The 17500-nt window shown below is 38.1% G+C and overlaps 1 protein-coding gene across 1 annotated transcript in view; it reads right to left on the bottom strand.

Annotated features, from left to right (window-relative positions):
• LOC144972126 (uncharacterized) overlaps positions 1-17500 on the bottom strand; it is a 136624-nt gene that overhangs the window by 14725 nt on the left and 104399 nt on the right. Inside the window, exon 3 of the mRNA XM_078913207.1 lies at positions 15988-16332. The gene's annotated coding sequence lies outside the window, so the exon portion shown is untranslated. The remainder of the gene's footprint in view (positions 1-15987; positions 16333-17500) is intronic.

Genomic DNA, 17500 nt, shown 5'->3' with positions numbered 1-17500 from the left:
CCAAAATATCTAAAACAAAATTTCTGCAATATTTCTACAGCTTCCATTTTATATATTGCTGTCTTTTTAATGATTGACTTTTGCCCTGAACTTTAAATAATGTATTCTAAAGCAGTTTATGATCAAAGGCTTTCACTCCAATGTTGTGTCAACAAACCCAGTCTAACTGACGCTCTGTTTACAAAGAACGAGCTTGAGTATCGCCATCATTGGCCATATTCCTCTCTCTCTAAATTGTGTGTTGATCTTTGGGCTATTTCGAATGTTTATAGTGCCAAAACTATTTTGGACAAATCATGTCTCGCATTTGTAGTGAAAGCTGCGTGTCCATTCGGTAGCTTCACCCGTCTAGAACTTTCTCTGTTATTTTATCTACAGTGTGCTGAGAAAAATACTTGTATCGTTTTAGCTGGAGACCTCTTGTTACACATAATAGACGATTGAAAGGTCCAACACAACACGTGGAAAAGCGGCAAATCTGAAACCTTTTGGAGTCTGATATTCAAGACTAATTGGCAAATCCACGCCGTCTTAATCCATCCATATTTAAATAAACTGCCAAATTTTGGTCAAAATAAGCAAGAAGCGTTTAGTCAGTATACAGGTGAGTTTTAAAAGAGTTGGCCATTCCAGTGGTCATTTTCTATCATTACCTGCCCATTAATCCTTACTCCTGCAAGACGGGGGATGGCATACCTGTCTTGCTAAAGAAAACACCATTAATGTGAACAGCTCAGGAAATCCAACATTACATCTACTATAGTGTTTATCTTTACCATGACTTGATGACAGGATGCATATGTGCTGGATATCTTGTATATTATACACACACACACACACACACACACACACACACATATATATATATATATATAATATATATATATATATATATATATATATATGCTTTCACTCGGGGTTGTGTTTAACTACATAGAAACAAATGGTAGTTTTCTTTCTTTTAAAAAAAAATGTCACTTGTGAAAACGAGATAGATAGATAGATAGATAGATAGATAGATAGAGAGAGAGAAAGAGAGAGAGAGAGATAGATAGATAGATAGATAGAGAGAGAGAGAGAGAGATAGATAGATAGATAGAGAGAGAGATAGATAGATAGACAGAGAGAGATAGATAGATAGATAGAGAGAGAGAGAGATAGATAGAGAGAGAGATAGATAGATAGTGAGAGATAGATAGATAGATAGATAGATAGATAGATAGATAGAGAGATAGATAGATAGATAGATAGATAGATAGATAGATAGATAGATAGATAGAGAGATAGATAGATAGATAGATAGAGAGAGAGATAGATAGATAGATAGAGAGATAGATAGATAGATAGAGAGAGAGAGAGAGAGAGAGAGAGAGAGAGAGAGAGAGAGCTTGTGTGCATGCGTTTGTGCTTCTGTTTCTTTTTTTTTTTGTGAATGTCAGTGTATTTGTATATGTATGGGAGCGTTTTAAATTGTGTGTATGTGTGAGTGAGTGTGTTTGTGTGTGTGTTTGCGTGTGTGTGTTTGTGTTTGTGTGTGTGTGTGTGTCTGTGTAAAAGGTTGAGAGCTGCATAAATATCGTGAGATATGCCTTAATGAGAGTTTTTGTCATCCCGAGTGCCTTACCGAATGTATCAAAACGACAGGGTCAAAGTGCTGTCAGTCCGGTCAGTGGGCATACTCAAAATTGCTTGACTTTCTCATAAGACCAGACAGACACTGAACCGCTCAACCACCGACCCGAAACCAATTTGTGTGATAGAGATACGCCTTGGAGATGCCAAGAATTAATCTCTGGGCTATCACCTATCTAGTTATTTCAAGAAATTGAGCTCCTCATATTAAAATATAATTGGATTCTAGTTTCCTATTTAATCCCAAAATAGCGTGAACTAAGTCACGTGATATGGAGGCTATAAATTACCATCGGATCGATATATCCTGCTGTACACTGACAAAATAACTCTTCTCAATTTGGCCTTAAAACACCCGGTAACTCCATAAGAGTCCCACCGGCTAAAAACGGTATTGTGCCAGGATGAAGCGGGCCGTGAAAAGCGAATTTGAAATTAAAATGATAATAAAAACGGCCTTTAAGTATTTTGTAATGGAAGAAATGGAATTATTTCTCAACAATAACGGAAAAAATAAAACCCAAGTTTCCTGTTTGTGTTTACAAATTCTATTTCTAGCACTTTGTCATCTCGATATGATGCCACTTTCAGATGGTGGACCACACGTGTGTGACCTCTCTCCTCAAAAAGGTACTATGTCGGGATGATTAAGATGCTGAAAATTACATTTAGATAAAGCTATAAATATCAAACGCGTTGAGATATTTATATGTTGTATTAAGGGGAAGGAATTAATATCATAGACAGCTAAATACCAATATTCACATTTTTGACCAGGATAGCTGTATTTCGACTTTTTAACATCTAGTTCATCCCAACATAATACCGTTGGGTAGCGTGGCTAAGCGGTACGGTCTTTGCTTTGTCTCCGAAAGGTACCGAGTCCGATCACAGGCCGCTGCGCTGTGTGGCCTTGAGCAAGTCACCTCGCCCTAGCTCAATTTGCGGCGCTGCACTGCGGCTGACGCCTGGGTTATTCCAGTCTTCCCTTGGAATAGACCCCAGAGACAAATTTCTCCTATGGGATGTATAAAGGGAATTTAATAAATTAATTTAATTTAACATACGAGATACGACATAAGGGAATCGCAAGACAAGTTTGATACGCGAGGCACCTCGTCAATTTGGTATTTTGTCCGAATGAATGAAATTAAGACAATTTTTACTTTAGAATTTAAAAGACAAAAATTTGAATGTATAATTTACTACAAAAATTTAAGACACAAAATTCATTCTCCTTAATGAAGGAATTCATTCTAACTCAAAATGTTGTAAGTTTTGTTTAAAAACTCATTTTCACCCCTGACTTAATACCATTATGAGACTACTGGTCACATATATGTGGGCTATGAATCATTGGGTCTTGATGTGAAAACTATCAAACAATTCCTGCGAAAAACCTGCTCAACAACTTTCTATTTAATCCACGGAGACAGGGAAGCTCATTGCGATGATATCACTACAGATATAGATTTACACTTTGACACGAAACTCACGAATTTCAAAAGGTATGTTTGCAAACATTTGATTTTGTTTGTAATTTTCAAGCAATGAAAAATCAAACGACTGGTGTGTCTGGCGACGACTTGTCAAAACTAATTTTAAACCTAAAACTTATTTGAAGTTTCGGATTTCGGTATTTTTGACAACTTTAGGGTCATCTTAATCTATCTTCTTCTTCTTCTTCTTCTTCTTCTTCTTCTTCTTCTTCTTCTTCTTCTTCTTCTTCTTCTTCTTCTTCTTCTTCTTCTTCTTCTTCTTCTTCTTCTTCTTCGTTCCTCTGATGGACATCTATGAAAAAATTTTTATTCTCTGTTGTCTTCTGGCACTTTTCTATTCACTTCATATCTTGTTGTTACCAACATAAGTGCCTGCTCCACTCGCTTTTCTGAATTAAAATTCACCCCATACACCGGAGCATACTCAATGTCTCAATCGTTTCTATGTTATATGTTTGTGTTGAGAATATTGGCTATTAAGCTTAACTGCTGGTCAAAATTATTCGCGATGGTGGTGTACGAACGAATCGGCGAATCTCAAGAAGTGGGTGAGAGAGGATCTAGTAATGACTTTGAGTTTGAAACGAATATTTTTAGTGTTCGTGGATAGCTCACACGGTAGAGCCACGCTCTCACCTGCCAGCGGAGTTGTCGTACCAATTTAGGTCGCAGGTTCAAACCCCACCTCCGTCCGCGAAAAATATTTTTATTCTCTGTTGTCTTCTGGCACTTTTCTATTCACTTCATATCTTGTTGTTACCAACATAAGTGCCTGCTCCACTCGCTTTTCTGAATTAAAATTCACCCCATACACCGGAGCATACTCAATGTCTCAATCGTTTCTATGTTATATGTTTGTGTTGAGAATATTGGCTATTAAGCTTAACTGCTGGTCAAAATTATTCGCGATGGTGGTGTACGAACGAATCGGCGATCTCAAGAAGTGGGTGAGAGAGGGATCTAGTAATGACTTTGAGTTTGAAACGAATATTTTTAGTGTTCGTGGATAGCTCACACGGTAGAGCCACGCTCTCACCTGCCAGGCGGAGTTGTCGTACCAATAAGGTCGCAGGTTCAAACCCCACCACCGCCGCGAAAAATTTTTATTCTCTGTTGTCTTCTGGCACTTTTCTATTCACTTCATATCTTGTTGTTACCACTACCATAAGCTTTGTGTTAAGATTCCATATAGGAGACTCTGTCCCAATGTTGTTATTCTAAATATACTAGTGGCAAATTATCGCGATGTGGTTACAACGACGCTCCAGAATGGGTCGAAGATGGATTAGAATGATTGAGTTTGAAACGTCTGATGATCGGGCATAGTCAACGAACACTTATGATTTTTGAGTTGACAATAACACGAAAAAACTCAATCTTTTTTATATACATAAGACATTTGAGTTAAACGTGCAATCAGAATGATGGTGTATTGTATAAAATATGAATGTAAAAATTTCCAAAGAAACAAAATCGCATAAAACACTTTATTCTGAAGCTATGGTTTAAAAGAGGAAAGTTTTGTCACTCAAGTAATTAATATGTGATTGGGATTCCCACAGGGTCTTGTTTATGGTGTCAGTTCCATCTTCTAGACACGCTAGGCTCCTGGGGCAATATCACGGTCTGAGAACCGGCGCCCAGTTCAGCCAAAAACTGACAAAACACTTTCTTTCAGATTGGTCGAAAACGTTTACTTTATTTATCAACTTTGTATCAGAAGAAAACAAACCCCAACTTAAAACTCTTTAATTCTTTGAAATCTCGAGTTTGGGAATGTTTGACAAGATGGGGGTCAAGTTAATTCATCGATGTTTTTTAATCCGATTTTTTGAGGGGCAAAAGTAAAAAAGGTGTAATGTCAACAGTTGGCCATTAAACACAACAAGCGCGTGATCAAAGCTACTTAGTTATAGGCCTGGTGTGGAGATGGTTGGGGGTAGGGAGGGGAGGTGGGGGGAGGGTACAAATCATATTCATTATTACCCACAATCTTAAACTGTCAATAAGTTGGTAGATATGCACTAAACGCTGAATTTAATGTACAAAAAAAAAAAGAAGAAAATTGGATGATGATGATGATGATGATGATGATGATGATGATGATGATGATGATGATGATGATGATGATGATGATGATGATGATGATGATCCCTCAGACATAAATCAACTAGTATCCTCTTTGCCCAGACGTATCGGGAATGTCAAAAGGTGGAAGAATTAAAATAATAAATTAAAACATAAAGAAACCAAACCAGATGACATAATCTATTTTTTGACCCAAAGAAAACAATTAAACTGATCTGTGCAAAGTATTGTACACTGGGCTTGGGGAAATTGAGCCACTGGCAGAATTCCTTCATCAAAATTCTCCAAAAAATTGATATCATCTTTCATCATTTCACGCATTGACTATTGTAATTCATGAATGCATTATTGGTCTTCCTAACTACGTGATTCAAACATTACAAATTTTACAAAAGCAAGACGACAGAATTATCTTCCTGAAGAAACATCAAATTCAATGTCCACCTGGAAAACTCTTTTTCCAATTTTGACCATAAAACTTTAACTTCAAAGTATATCGATGCCCTTTTAACCCCATCTCCTCTTCTTTGTCAAAATATCTCGGACCTAAAATTTGTGTTCAATGTCTATAATTTGAAACCCTTTAACAAGTTGGAAATCATCGATCTTCGAAATGTTTCCGGCCAAGAAATTTAAAGAGGCGTTCTGTCGGCGTCTTGGAGATCTGAGGCCATGGAGTTCTTTCATCTTGGAGACAAATGTATTTATGAGAAATTAATGAGCCTTGGTACATCCACTGCACCGGTTGTGTTTGTCACAGTTGGCACATCGAGATAACATGTTTACAAAAACAAGGAATACTAACAATCAATCTATAAATAAACCTGACGTAACACGACAAAACGACTTTTTTTTCGCTTCCGTCAGAATGTTTAAAAAAAAACAAATTCAAATGGCAATAATTTGAGATAAAACCCTCAACTTGTCAAAAAGTAATAAACCTGAGAATTCCAAACTATATCAAATAATTTAAGAAATATTGAAAAGACGATGGTCATTGATATTTGACAGAGAAATTGGCTGGCCATTCATAGTGAAAAAAGGCGTTTTGTCAGTGTTCGGTCGATACAAACGATCGAGGAATTTCGTGATTTCTCGCAGATGAAAATAGAAAAATGAGAGAAATCATAAGGAAAATGTAAGAAGAAAGTTTATGTGTGTGCACATCGCTCACTTTCCCTCACTCTTTATCTCTCTCATACACGCACAAACACACACACATACACACACACACACACACACACATATATATATATATATATATGTACACTATCTATCCATCGATCTATCTATCTACCTATCTATCTCATTCTCTTTCCCTCTTTCATGTTCTTTCACTCAAACACAGACCCCCGCTCCCCCCCCCCCCTCTCTCTCTCTCTCTCTCTCTCTCTCTCTCTCTCTCTCTCTCTCTCTCTCTCTCTCTCTCTCTCTCTCTCTCTCTCTCTCTCTCTCTCTCTCTTTCTCTCTCTTTCTTTCTCTCTCTTTGAGCACATTTAGTGGATATAGGCGGTGTTAGGGTTGAGTGACTTAATGCGCCACCCAAATTGTGATCCATCTATCGTCCAATTCACGTATCGTGTTCTTGTATCATAACCGTGGCCTTTGAGATAGCGAGCCTAACAAAATGCGAAAGACTTGCTTAACATCAACACAAGAAGATTAAAAGGTTTGTAACCTTTCATTCTGTTGTAACAGCAAAAGGAGAATGACACGGCAAAAACAAAATAATAATTTCAAGGTAAAAAAATACGGAACCCCACCCCCCCCCCCCCCCCCAACGAATTGGCTCTTTGGTTCCTGATGCCATTCCGTGTTATTATAAATTATAGAAAATACTATAATAGCAAACATATTTATCATGAATCTGACTTAATTATTATTATTATACTAATACTACTACACTACTACTACTACTACTACTACTACTACTACTACTACTACTACTACTACTACTACTACTACTAATAATAATAATAAATAATAATAATAACAATAATAATAATAATAATAATAATAATAACAATAATAATAATAATAATAATAATAATAATAATAATAATAATAATAATAATAATAATAATAATAATATTTACTATAATTATTAATTTTTAACCATTACACAAAGTTTTAATAAAATCTAGATATGAATAAATAAAATATGACATCTCTCTTAAGGGAGAAAATAATTTATAACGACAAACGCGATTCAAATTTCCTGTCCTCATGTCTTCCCTGAATCCACGATTTTTAAAGACAACAGACCATTTCAGATGATAAAAATTAGACTACTTGTGTAAAGCCATGAGTTTGGTCTTTATAAACTTTATTTTCTGATTTCGTTGAATTCCAAAATAATCAATAGTGGCATTTTTTTCCAGTTTGACTTTCGACTTGACAACTTGTTTGTAGCTCACGAGCATACTTACAAACCACAGAACTTATTGAATTATCCTATTGAGATGTTTTTGAGATAACTGTTTAAATGCCGTTGTTAGTTTGTGTCATGTTTCCAAATGATTGTACCGGTTACAGTAAGAATCAGAATGTCAAGCTAAGGGAGGCCTTTTTTTCTTGCTTGGTCGTCCAGGGTAGAAAATGAATGCATTTGACGTCACTCAGCTGTTTGTGTTGATTTGTGACCGCCCATTGGATCATTGGTTCTCACTAAATTCTATCAATACGATTATAGGGAATGAGATAAGCGAAAGAGTAGCGTCCCTTGATTGGACGTCACCCATAGTCTGTGACGTCACCGGCGGAAAAGTTATTAGAAAAAGAGAACGTCATGTTGGTTGTGCGCATGCGTCTCTCCGCGAGGACGAGAGACGCATGCGCACAACCAACGACGTTCAGTCTCTTAATAACTTTTCCGCCGGTGACGTCACAGACTATGGGTGACGTCCAATCAAGGGACACTACTCTCATTCCCTATAGACTTTTAAGGTTACACAATGTTGTGTGTTGGTACGATTGATCCGGCGGGTTGAACTGGTGATTGTTTTGATTAAACGAATACCATCAACATTAAGTAGGAAGTTTGCCGGTAGGATTCGGTGTGTGATAAGCTGAGATCCCAATCACCTGGACGTGGTACTCATGGTAAGTAAACAAATATCAATCTCTGGCAAATGGCCCCGTTTATCCTGATTCTACCCTTTATGCTCACGTACTTTGACAAATCAGTTTTTTTTTAAAAATTGGCATAAAACTTTTAATTCGAATTTCGATCATTTTTTTTTAAAACCTGAATTTGTCAAAAGATTTCAACGAGGTGTCAGGCTTTGAATCATTTCACAGGTTGGTTTTTATAATATTTTCATCGGTTGGTATTTGAAGCAAAAGTGTTCTGGTCAAAATTGAAAAAAAAAACAGCAGCATAGCGAGACATAGTAATATTAATTTACTAATAATTCCAAACCCAATTGTCGATGGATAAACAACCCTATAGATTCACACCCCCCCCCCACCACCCCTCAACCCCCGAATTCTCTTCATCCCAATCTATTTAGTGTAATCACAGTACCCACCGTGTACTCCTGCAAATCGACATCATTTCATGTTATACAGAGTTGTGATATTATTGTTTGCCAGGCAGGTCCTATCTGTAATTATTTCTTCTTTTTAGAACCGCAATGAATATAAAACTTGCAACGTTATAACCATATATTCAGTGCCAAATCCTCCAACAGTTGGCCTCCACCCCCATTACATTACGCCCACAGTGTGAAACCTCAATGGACCAACGGGAACAACCTTCATGACTCATATCTACGATACGACGGTTGATAAAAATGAATTAAAACTTAAAATGAAGGAATCGTTCGATTTGTATGAAAGATTCAGGAAAAGGATAACAAGCTATTATAAGATCATATGTTTAAAAAATAGAAACTTCTGATAAGCATTTCGGTACGTTACAATGCGCATACGAACCAGAAATTCAGTTTTGTTAAGAAGAAGCTAGACATCTCTCTCTACCAAATGAAAATGGGAAGAAACGTTGTTGTGAAATTCTCTTAGCGTCTGTGAAAGATGACTGATGACAATTGGTGAAACCTGACTCTGTCAATATTCTGTCATATTTGATCGACAGGAAAATAGCTTTCCAAGACGAAAATCTCCTGCGGACATGATATGAACCATCATATCATAGCATCAGGCTTCTAAAGCAAATGAGAAGGAAAAAAAGAAGAAAAAATGATGGTGGAGGAGGAGAAGGAAGAGGAGGAGGAGGAAGAGGAGGATGAGAAGGAGATGGTGGTGGTGTGGTTGATAGTGGTGATGAATGGGGTGAAGGATTCCTCAGAATGGTTTAAAGAAACAAATTAAATGTGATCAATGACCTCCAAACGATTTAATGTCGGGGTGGATCTGAACTTTAATTTAAACTCATTAAAAATGGACTTAAAACAAATTAAATAAATGCTGGTCCCATTTGTAAGATGACGTGTCTCTTGAACTTCAAAGAAATAACAACTTTGGTTTTAAAATTCCGATCATCTTACTTGAAATCGATCGTCTTCATCGAACTCATTCCACCTAACACCCGATTGATGAGATGGCCACAATTTGATATATTGAGATGGACCCCAATCCCAACCTTGTCAAAATCTTTAAAATGTGGCAGCGTGGCTCGGCGGTAGGTCTTTGCTTCGTACCCAAAAGGTACCAAGTCCGAATACCCGCTGCTCTGCGAGGCCCCATATCGGAGGCAAAGGAGTAAATTCCGGTTGACCGTCACGTGACCATCCCGGGTATCGAGCCAATAGCGAACCACTTGAGCGGCATGCCCGATATGCGACTATTGGAGATCCAACCCGGTGCCCGAATGGCCTCGACCATCCCCGGCCCACACTTCTATAAGCGCATAATGGACGGTGCCCCAGTTTCGAGCCAAAATAAGTCCCGACAACCCTTGTACGCAGATTCCCTGACTACGGACAGAGATGCATATACGAGATGGAAGTCAGTTTGGACAAATTCAATCCCTTGACGGGGCGGGGACATACACTCCTCGAAACTAGGTGAGAAGTTGCCAGGCTTCTCCGCCAGTACAGGAGACACTCGGTGGTAGCGAATCGGCTTCGGTCGAGAACCTGCCTAACGGCAAAATCGTCTCATCAGTGGGGACTTTACACCTGTCCAATAATACGTACCCGATGTGGGAAAGAACCCGAAACCGCAGAGCATCTAGTTGAACGGTGTCTTGTGACAAAGTTTCCGGGCGGGTTTGCGACGGTGCACGAGTGCGGTAAGGAATTTGAGGATTGGGTCGATCGTCATAACATTGTAGTGTGAACACCATTAGAAGCTGCTGCCCTAGCTCAGTTTGTGGCGTTGCAGTGCGGCTGACGCCTGGGTTATTCCAGTCTTCCCTTAATTATATACATTAAAGACAAATTTCCCGGAATGAATGAATAGAAGGAATTTTTAAAACATTAATTTCCAGGTTCAAGACAATTTTTGACATTATTGGGATAAATCAAATATTTCGATTTTGGAAGAAACATGTTCTAGCCTATATCAGATAAAAAGATGTTTTGTCAATTTATGTAAATATTGATTACCCCCCCCCCCCCCCCCCCCTATTCCCCATTCACAATTCCCGGTGTTATCATAGAGAACAAATCGGTATACCCCCCCCCCCCCCCCCCTATTCCCCATTCACAATTCCCGGTGTTATCATAGAGAACAAATCGGTATACCCCCCCCCCCCCCCCCCCCTATTCCCCATTCACAATTCCCGGTGTTATCATAGAGAACAAATCGGTATACCCCCCCCCCCCTCCCCCCCCCTATTCCCCATTCACAATTGCCGGTGTTATCATAGAGAACAAATCGGTATAAAAGAAGGGCATTCTACTTTATTTTGGCTAGAATATTTTATTTCGAATATCGATCGATATAGGTCACCCCTAGAAAACAAAAATCGATATTCTTGGTTCTTATAGGTATTTATTTTGTTTCTGGTTTTACGGCGCTAGCGACACTTGTAGGTCGTTTCAGCGTCAGTAAAAAAAAAAGCAGATGATTGGAGGAAAAGTTATAGATCAGACGTTAAAAGCACCAAAGTGAAAGTCAGACAAAAGGGACTGTTTAGAATTTTGAGCAGAGGATTCCACGACAATTCGATCAATGTAACTATTTTGAGAATACCTAAAAGGCCCGTCTGGCCATACACAAGCAAAGGATCTTGTCGCGAAGAATATAATCAAATCTTTACAAAGTTCAATAAATTATTTTATAAACTATAAAATTACATAACAGAGAGGTGATTTGAAAAAAAACTTGAACATTTATACAGCGAAATACCCCGCTAAACGTGCTCAAAGCGCTTTACAAGGGGTTATTAGCCAACAGCAACTTTAAGATAAAGGGCGAGACAAGGAGAAAACATGTCACCTCTCACAAAGAAAAATAGAACCATACATTTGACTGATTCCCCCTTGGTTAAAATCGAAAGGACCAAGAAAAAACGAAGAACAAAGACAGAGAGCAATGCACAGGTAAAACAGATATTGGATGGGATGGAGGACAACGTAAAAGTGGCCTCTCTGCCAACCAATGGAGGTAAGTCATATCGGTGGTCAGGGCCCCAAAAATATTATCCTGAAGTTATTTTACGCACACGACCTCAGAAAACGCGAAGTGACATGAAATGAATGAATAATGAAAAAAGGGCCATCTCATAAAAATTACTTTCTGTCTTTTACTAAAATGGTTTGTTCCCCTTCTCAAACGACTCAACGTCTTTGTCCGAAAAATTGTAATATCGCCTAAGGCGTCATGTCCCGTCCTACATGTTAAATGTTGCTGTTGACCAGGGACCCCTTGTAAAGCGCTTTGAGCACATTTAGTTGATATTGCGCTATATAAAAGCTCATTTTTATTTTTTTTAACGTTCAGCACAAAATGTCAGTGTTTCTTGTTTACCTATATTTTCTAAAAAGATGCACGAGATTTAAAAAATACAATAAAATTGATGTCCAAGTAGCTTTTTCAAAACAATTCTATAATTCGGGATAGCCTACTTGCCTTTAAAAGAGACTAAAGAATGAATGAAGTTGGTGTCACATCGGAACTGTGTTTTTGTTTTAAGACCAATTTTTAGGCGATTTGATCTCAACTAGAAGTCCTTTAACATAGGGTTACATAAAGTTTTATGAACCATCTGGTGAGCGAGAACAACGGGTGAGCGTTTTACCTTGTCGCACACAGCAATTAAATCGGGAATTTATTTTGTTGTTTATGTGCAATGAAAATAATTTGGTCACAATAGAACGTGACTGGATGTGAATGGATGTGAATGATACAATGCGATCAAGTCAGAACCCAAGTACAAATAAATCATTCCCAGAAGACCACCCTTCCGAGACGAAGGATCTTCTTTCATATCCCCGTTTTTACCCATCAGATTGCGCAAGTGTTAGTGTAAGCTCCTTTTTTCTCGTTTATACAAACAGTGATTCATAAAATAAAAGTTCTCTGGGAAACTGAAAAAGACGTTTTGTCATTGCACGGCGGATAATTTTTCTCAACCGTCCAAGACATGAAACAATGGGCTCATTAGACGTGTTGCTGAATGACAGGAATATTAATTGTTTTCTTTCCTTTCCTCTGACGCTTTCATTTTTAATGTCAAGATAAGAGAGAACTGACTACGGCCAAATAATATAATGTACACGATAATTGATTATAGATACTGATGTCTCCTGACAAAACACTTTTTAAATGGCAAAGAAAACATAAAAGCCTTTATAATACCCACCATTTCAGATGGTTTCAATTCTGACCGTTTGGAAATTGTCAAATTTGAAACTGACACATTTCGGACCAATTTAACCGACAGATATAAGAAATATAAAAAGGTTTGAGGCCGAAATGAACAAAAAGTGTCTTTAGAATGAACGCCATTTCCACAGGCTTTGAATTCATCAACACTAGCACCAAACACGACCTTTTGTTTTCTCTTTGTCCCCCCTCATTGTGTATTCGATCGGGACAAACTCATTACATTGCAACTCCCATCAATATTTCACGGGCAGCGCGGCTGTTAAGGAGTCGGGTTCGACATAAACTGAACGAGCATTGAGGCATTGAACGATTCCAATCTATAGTCGATCACAGTATTGATTTATTAATCACCTTCTTCGTCTTCATCCTTATCATCGTTGTCGTCATCAACATTATCGTTGGGGCAACAATTACACTGCAATGTGTCGCTGTGACGTAGAGTGTAGAGTTATCGTTTAGGACTCAAGACAAGTCCCAAACTGTGTTGAAGGTTCTAGCCGTGTTTTAGACATCTTGATGGTACTGCCTTATTAACCCTCTCCTTACCAGCCCTTTTCAGAATTTTCCCCAAAACTTCAAACCAACCCAACACATAAACAGACTTTTCTTACTCAAACAGAAAAGCAACAAACACATTTTATCCACAATCTTATTGTTCGACAATACAGAGTGTCAAGTTTTTATAGTTATAGCAAAAAGAAATGAAATCTGGATGAGAATAGTGACGATAGCATCGTGACAACTGTGACGATTTTCCTATAGGCGATAAGGAGAGGGTTAAAGACATTTTGGACACATTTTCTCATTCTATCGAAGATGGAGATTGAATTGGAAGATCCCCTCGTGTAAATCAGCGTGGTATTATATTTCACATCCTGCATGGCTCGTTATGTTTATCACAGAACACTATCCAATTACAAGGTCGGGGAGAGGAAGTGGGCTGGGTACAAACAGTATCATATCAATAGGATTCAATAGTCTGATGTCACGTTCTCCCAGCAACCAGCAGTTTGGTTCTTAACAAAGAAAATCAGTACTCTTTATTCTTAATGCTGGCTAGAACTTTTTCACATGCCATGTGATCAGAATGTATAAAAGTCAAAACATGATCAGATTTATAATGTTTTTCTTCTCTGAATACACTTTGATGCCGATCGGAGAAGTATTTCATAAGGGCGTCCGCCATTGTTCCGATAGTTTAAAACCAGTTACTATGTTATTATGCGTCATTATGAGGGAAGTTCGTCACGACTGTTGAAGCCTATTTGAATCTGCGAGTATTATTGACCTGTATTCCAGGCTTTGGTACTTACATGAACTTAACGTGCAACAAGTGTGCCCACATATTTCTCAAAGTGAATCAGCCCGTGGCCTTTATGAGCTTTTATAAAGCACAATATCGACTAAACGTCCATAACCACTTTACAAGGGGTTCCAAGCCAACAGAAACACTCGGCATAAAGAACGAAAGATGGCGCCTGTTAGGCAACATTATATTTTTTGTTTCGAACAGAGACAACGCTGTTAACGACCAGGTACTCATTTTCCACCTGAGGACGATCAGAAAATGTGAGTAGAGAGCCTTTTCCGAGGTCTGAACTATGCGCCGCTCGCTCGGGACTCGAACACGAGACCTTCTGATCCGAAGCCGAGTGTCATACCACTAGACCAAATAGCCGCTTTTGTTTAACAAATCGGATCTGCTTAATTAGAAGGAAGCAACGCTGGGCACGGTCAGTGATAAAATATGTGACAAAATTCGGGAGGCGTCATTCAATAACAATAAAAACATGGAATAAAAGCTTGAATATATATCAAAAAGGTAAATGTGACCTATTGCCTCAAAACGGTATCAAGTCGGGATGCTCAAAGTACTGAGAATAGAATCTATGACCAAAAACCTCAGACTAGAGTTGAGTCCATGTATGGATTATTGAAGAAAAGATACAGAATTTTAAAGTGCTGAAAACCGAAATTTCGTTTTCTTGACCAGTTAAGATTAAAATTGACTTTTCAGCGTCTTGTTCACCCCGACATAATACCGTTTTGAGACGATGGGTCACAAATGACCTGCAATTCTATCTTTAATCGTTAAAATTTTGGCCAGAAAAATCGTTCCTCAAATATCAATCCATTTAAATGAGCCTCACCTTGGCAAAAACTCTTAAATCTGGGACTTGGTGAGGTCCCAGGTTTGAGAGTTTTTGCCAAGATGTGGGTAATTTAAATCGATCGATATTTGAAGGACGAGTTTTTTGGGGGTTTTTGCCAAATTTTTAAATTCCAGTTTTACTTGAGCTTGGTCTTTTTAAAAAATATAGAGTAAAACTCACTAAACGTGCTCAAAGCGCTTTGCAAAGGGTCTCTGATCAACAGCAACACGTAACATGTAGATGTAGGCTGTGACTGGTTGTAGACGATGAAGGATATTGCTCGGGTTAAATTACGAAAAGAACGTCTTACAGGCGACTTTTTCTCTCATGAAATGGATATTGTGAATCAAAGGGTGCGTTATAAATTGTGTAAATGCACTATATAAATATAAAGAGGCATCTTAATCGACTCCTCGAGCTTTTATATAGCACAATATCCAATAAACGTGGTCAAAGCGCTTTACAAGGGGTCCCAGGCCAACAGCAACATTTAACATTTAGGACGGGACATGTCGCCTGTTAGGCGATAGTACAATTTTTTTCCGACAGAGACAATGCTGTTAACGGCAAGGTACTCATTTTCCACCTGAGTACGGTCGGAGAGAATGTGAGAAAAGAGCATTTTCCAAGGAGCGAGGCTCGAACCCAGGACCTTCCGATCCGAAAGCAAGCCACAAGACCACATAGTCCTCGAGACCAAATTTTACATCGAATAGCGAATCCAAGGAAGTGTTTCTACACCACAGCTACACACACAAATACACACTCACACACACACACCACACACACACACACACACACACACAAAGCATGCTTACCTATTAGCATTTTCCGATCTGTGAAATCCTGGTCTCATTCAATATTACAACCACAGCATTGACATCATATAATTTTTTTTGCTTTTCACAATGTTGGTTTTCAAGCGCACACAAGCACGTGGAAATATATGGCGAGCGTGCAACTTGCATTTCTCAGAGTATGAGAACGAATGTCATACACGCATGTATTTGGAGTCCACCACTCTCAAACTGTCGAATTATCAATTTGAATTATATCAAATCCAAATATTCTCCAACCAGTGTGTCACTAAATTAGAGATTTTTCTGCCATGAGGTAATATGTCGATACTTTCTTAGATGCTACAAACAGACTTGGCGTTGTATCTGCGGAAGAGAAAAATGCGAATACGCTATATTACAAATTATAAAATAGAGTAGTAGTAGTAGTAGTAGTAGTAGTAGTAGTAGTGTAGATGGAGTGGTAGTGTAGTAGTAGTAGTTAGTAGTAGAGTAGTAGTAGTATAGTAGTAGTAGTAGTAGATAGTAGTAGTAAGTATGTAGTAGTAGTAGTAAGTAGTAATAGTAGTATAGTAGTATAGTAGTAGTAGTAGTAGTAGTAGTAGAAGTAGTAGTAAGTAGTAGTAGTAGTAGTAGTAGTAGTAGTAGTAGTAGTAGTAGTAGTAGTAGTTAGTAGTAGTAGTATAGTAGTAGTAGTAGTAGTAGTAGTAGTAGTAGTAGTAGTAGTAGTAGTAGTAGTAGTAGTAGTAGTAGTAGTAGTAGTAGTAGTTAGTAGTAGTAGTAGTAGTAGTAGTAGTAGTAGTAGTAGTAGTAGTAGTAGTAGATAGTGTAGTAGTGTAGTAGTAGTAGTAGTAGTAGTAGTAGAGAGTAGTAGTAGTTAGTAGTAGTAGTAGTAGTAGTAGTAGTAGTAGTAGTAGTAGTAGTAGTTGTAGTAGTAGTAGTAGTAGTAGTAGTAGTAGTAGTAGTAGTAGTAGTAGTAGTAGTAGTAGTAGTAGTAGTAGTAGTAGTAGTAGTATTGACATCTCCAGAGATAAAAGGTGCAGCAGATGTTTAAGAAAAAAAAAAAAAGGGGGGGGGGGGGGGGGGTGTGTTTAGTGTGCGTGTGGCATGAGGGGAGGGCGAATGGTCTAATCTTGTTGTGAGTTCACATGGGGACAGAGCACCCTAGAGACTTGATCAGAGGAGTCAGACTGAATGCCTAGGATTTTCAAAATGGCGGCCCCAAGATGAAGCCGGGTCATTTTTTTTTTGCATTCGTGCTTTTGTGCTGCCAGATTTAATTCTTCAATGAACGTTTAAAAATGTCAATTCATCGAACCTTCAATTTATGACTTTGTTTACGACCATGCGTGCAAATTTAAGACCATTTACGATCTTTGCAAGCAAGAGGTCAAATTTACGACTTTTTAACTTTACAACCTTGCTTTACACCCTGATCATAGTAAAGGGAATTTAATCTTCTATTTTTTGACGTTTGAATCGTCTCTGAATCTTATACAGTCAAAAAGACATGCTTCGAAGAAAAAACCTAACT

This window comes from Berghia stephanieae, chromosome 4 (genome assembly GCF_034508935.2).
Source record: "Berghia stephanieae isolate SIO BIC M18660-M18661 chromosome 4, UCSD_Bste_1.3, whole genome shotgun sequence".
Classification (NCBI taxonomy): Eukaryota; Metazoa; Mollusca; class Gastropoda; order Nudibranchia; family Aeolidiidae; genus Berghia; species Berghia stephanieae.
This window is presented reverse-complemented; position numbering and strand designations above follow the sequence as displayed.